At 38.0% G+C, this 4,602-nt stretch overlaps 1 long non-coding RNA gene across 1 annotated transcript in view; it reads left to right on the plus strand.

The window, feature by feature from the left end:
- Positions 1-4,602, plus strand: part of LOC111814023 — a 104,084-nt gene that overhangs the window by 8,111 nt on the left and 91,371 nt on the right. The gene's annotated exons all lie outside the window — the stretch shown is intronic.

Here is a 4,602-nt window from a genome sequence, read left to right on the forward strand (position 1 = left end):
TATATATATATTTGAAAAGGCTAGTTTCCCATTAAATATATTTAATGGGAAACTAGCCTTTTCTTTTCCACATCTAAAGGTGTGGGGCCTGTTCTGATGCCCCTTACTTTCCCACCCTAGTCTGTACAGGACGTGTTCATGTCCCAGTCGTTACCTGACTGCTGTGTCTGAAGTTAGGTGTTTGGTTAGTAAACTGTCTGGAACTTTGCCCTGTCTTTTTACTAAACTTTTATTCAAGGAAAGTCATAGAACTGAGGCTGGATCTAGTGCATCATTCACATAAGAAGAAAAGGACAATTACAGGAATCTCACTCTCCTATTGCTCTTTCATAAACTTCTTATTTCCTTTGTGTCCTTGTTCTCTGTCAAGTCACACACTGTGGGACAGCTCAAACTTTCTCCCCAAAGTATGACATCATAAGCAGAAATTAATTCTTTATTGCCTCACTCCTCATTCAAAGAAGAGGGAAGAGTCATTATTTGCTCAACAGCTTTATCTTGCTTTAGGATCCAACATTTAATAAGCAGCAACAATAAGCACATTGTGCCGTATAGTTTAGGATTTGTTTATTAACTTCAGTGTATCCTAAGTCAAGTACGTAGCATACTTTTCTCAAAGACAAATATTCAAAAGTGACTTTATGTAAAAAGAGCACAGATTTGTACATTTGTTAATAAAACTTTTAGATCGTTCCTCTTCTCTTTATGAAGTAGGAAACAATAACATTTGCTAGGAACCAAGAAGATAATGGCATGTTTTTGAGACTGAGGGGAATTGCATGAGTTTCAAAAATACTGTCCAAAATTAAGATGGTGATAAGACTAGAAAAATACTTAGGGAGTATTTTGCACCACTGCTTATAAAGTTATACAAATAATTTTTTTTCATTTATGTATTTGGTACAGAATCTCACTATGCAGCTCAGACTTGTAGTGATTCCCCCAGTTTTCAGCCTCCTCAGTGCTGGGATTACAGGTGTGCGCCACCACTCCTGGACTCAGTCGCCAGCTCAGTGGGTCCCGGGGGCAGGGCTGTGAAGCATGCTGGACTGGGGATCAAACCCTGGTCCCTGCACTTGCCAAAGCAGGCGCTTAGTCCACTGAGCTCATAAAGCTATGTTTATGCTAATCTTTTATAAGTATATTTTCACTTAGAGTTGTCAGCATTCTTGAAAGCAGGTAGTTAGAATCATGAAAACTAGGATACTTCCAGGTGAATTGATGAAAAGAAATACTGTTAATGTGGTGGAGGGCATTAGAGTCTCTCCTTTTCTGTCACTGGAACAAGATAACTAGTGCTAGATAAGAGGGTGATTCTCTCAGAGTTGTGATAAAATGTCAGCATCTGCTCAGCTCTAGTGAGGGCTTTTTGGCCACATCACAGCATGGTGGGTGCTATCTCTGTGACAATGCTTGTGAGAGGGAAAGATCACAAGGCAAGACAACAAGCAAAAGGATTTAGAAGTCAAACCCAGTCTTTATGTAGCCATCTGCCTCTGGGATCTAATGTGAAAGTAAGAGCCAGAGTCCTCAGCGAACTACGTGGATCTTATCCTAGGATGGTGCCACCTATGACCTAGTCACAGCCTGCTGTGCTCCAACTCCACACAGCTCTACCACCTCAATACAGTTTCATCAAGCCCCAAGCTTCTAGCACATGGACCTTTGGGAGATGTGTTTAAATTATATCAAAATCACAGCAAGTATCAAGTGGAAATGAATGAAAAAAGGATTCTGCACTTGGATTAAGTTGAGCAGAAAAAGAAAGAATAAGATGGCAGATAAAATTCGTGCATAAACTGGAAGAACATGAGAGTAAATGTTAAGAACTGTGGGAGCTCTAAGCTCTTACTCTACATGCAATGTAGCAAATTGGCCTAAAATACTTTTATGAATATAGGTAGAAGATAGTAAATTACAGGAATGGAATCAGAAAATTATTGGTTCTCCCTGGACTAGATTCTACAAGAAAGACAGAAGGCCTTTGTGTTCATACCCCCAGTGAGTTTGTTAAACAAGAAAAGAATTTGAGTTTATGCTTTATAATAGTCATAAAACACACATGTCCTTTGTTGTAGTAGAATAAATTATATCTATTTTATTAGTTTATAAACATAATTTCCTTGGGCTCTGGAAGGAGATACTGTTGCCATCTTCCAAGGTTGTAAGCAAACATGTCCCTAGTTTTGGAGGAAATCAATCTGTTCATTTGAAAGCATTTTCCATATTCCTAATTCTTTACTTGTAAGATGAACAGAAATTTGAGAAATTCATGTAAAACTATCTCCTGGAGATAGGCATCTGATTTATGGACAGTGAGGAAAATAAGTTCAGAGGATAACAATTTCCTACTTTGATTTTAACATTAATGTCTAGAAGGCAAATAAACCAAGACTTGACCATATTACTCATTTCCTGGAACGATGGGAAACATTTGAATTGAAAGGAAAATAAGAATGAAAATTTCAGTGTATGTAGGGAAATAGAAAACATAATGTTTGTAAACAGTAAGGGTTAGAAAGAGTAAATAAGATCTAAAACGCACAACAGATACTGTGAAATGGGAAGAAATTGTTCAAAGCAAAGAGAAACTGGGATGGAGGGAAGGAAAAAAGAAAGAAGAAAAAACAGAATATAGTTGAGACAGCTTAGTTGATATTTAAGGTAACTATGCTATTAATTTCTCTTAGTTCATTAAAAAGGTTTGTGCTAACATTGTTATACAATTTTTTATGCCTGGATTTTGTATTCTGAGTAACTACTTTGAATATTGCAATAAACAATGTATTAACCATCGTTACTCTCCCATTGCCTTGTTTTGAAAAGTTGCTTTATTTTTTTGTTTAAAATAAAACTTTAAAAAAGAGTAACAAGGCTGAGATAGCTTGGCAGTCTAAACACCTGCTGGCAAGCACAAGGACCCAGGTTTGATCCCCAGAACCACATGCTATACAAGCCCTGGAACTGCGGGACAGTAGAGCCAGCCACAGAAACCTGGCATGGTGGCCACACCTATAATCCCAGCACTGAGAAGGCTAAGACAGGAGGATCAGTACGAGTCTGAGCTGTGTAGAGAGATCCTGTACCAACTAAATAAGTAAATAATTTTTTTTAACTTTAAAAAATTAAGAATAGCAATAAGTCACATAAGTAGGTAATACAGCATGAAACAGACTCATGAAAGTGATTATAGTTGTCAAAATATGCAAGTGGCTTTTATGCTGTGCAAGTTAAAAGATTCAGGCAAAGAACATTTCTTTTTGAAAGATCACCAAATCAAACTTCAGTAGATTTTCTTAGTAGAAATTCATTGAAGACAGTCAGCTGTGAACTTGATACTTACACTCATCCTATCATGCTGTATGTACCAGGGTCAGCTGAATCATCTGGGGAAGAATCACTACAAGGAATTCCAAATCTACCCAACCCTGAGGAAATCTGGGAGGGTTTGCATACTGTAAGCATTTCCTGATACTATTTGAAAGAATAATTTAGTCATTTTATTCTCCCATAGCAGTAGTAGAGCTGTTCTAAGCAATTGCCCAGTATACTTTATTTGTTAAGAACCCACAGTTTCTAGTTAGTATTAAATTTGGATCCAGATCTGTCACTTACTCTTACATAACTTAAAGGAAATTAATTAGTTTCTCTACCTTTTTCATCCATAAAAAGGAATGATGAGGTGAGGTGGAAAAATAATATATTTAATTAACTGAAATAAAATCATGAAATCCTAGAAACTAGAAAACAGTTCATAATTTATCATTATTATCATCGCCATTTTACTGCTAAGCTGACATAAGTTCATCTTGTCAATAGACAGATACCCTCACTACTAAAATCAAAAGATAAGTATTCATTTTCAAGAAAGTTAATGTTATAATTGAAACTTTAGGTTTCTCCTTGGCAGCTAAGGGAATACTGCATGAATAGTCACACCTCAGATTAAATCAGATCAAATGAACACAGTTGATTAAGTGATTTTTAAGAGATTATTCTTTTTTATGTATTTGGTCAGGGTCCGAAGGGTCTACAGGGTCTCACTACGAAGATCAGACTCATAGCAATTCTTCTGTTTCTAGCCTCCCATGCGCCGGGATTACAGGCTCATGCCACCATGCCCAGTCTCAATTGTTGTTTCAGTGTGCTGTGGGGGTGGGGCCAGCATGGCACTCTGGGGATAGAGTCCCAGCCACTGTGCTCTACTTAATCAGGCACATTAGTCCACTGAGCTATCTGGGTGGCCCTAAGAGACCATTCTTGCTTTTAAGTTTTTGAAATAAATACGTGAATTTGTAAGTCCCTGCTCTTAAAACATGACACAGATTTTTATCTCTCAGAACACTAGGACACTCATTTAGTTGATTTATAACTCTTGTGTGACAAAAGCTCCCAGGCTGCTCTAAGTGCCTGCTTTGGCAAGTGCAGATACTGGAGTTTGATCCCTGGTACTGCAAGTAGCACTGGCCCTGCCCACATCCCACTGAGTGGTCAACCAATTCCAGGCATGGTGAAGCATGCCTATAATTTCTGCACTTGGGAGGCTGAAAACAAGAGGATCGCTGTTAATCTGAGCTGTGGAGGGAGGGAGGGAGGGAGGGA

Source organism: Octodon degus, unplaced genomic scaffold (genome assembly GCF_000260255.1).
Source record: "Octodon degus isolate 3935 unplaced genomic scaffold, OctDeg1.0 scaffold00256, whole genome shotgun sequence".
Classification (NCBI taxonomy): domain Eukaryota; kingdom Metazoa; phylum Chordata; class Mammalia; order Rodentia; family Octodontidae; genus Octodon; species Octodon degus.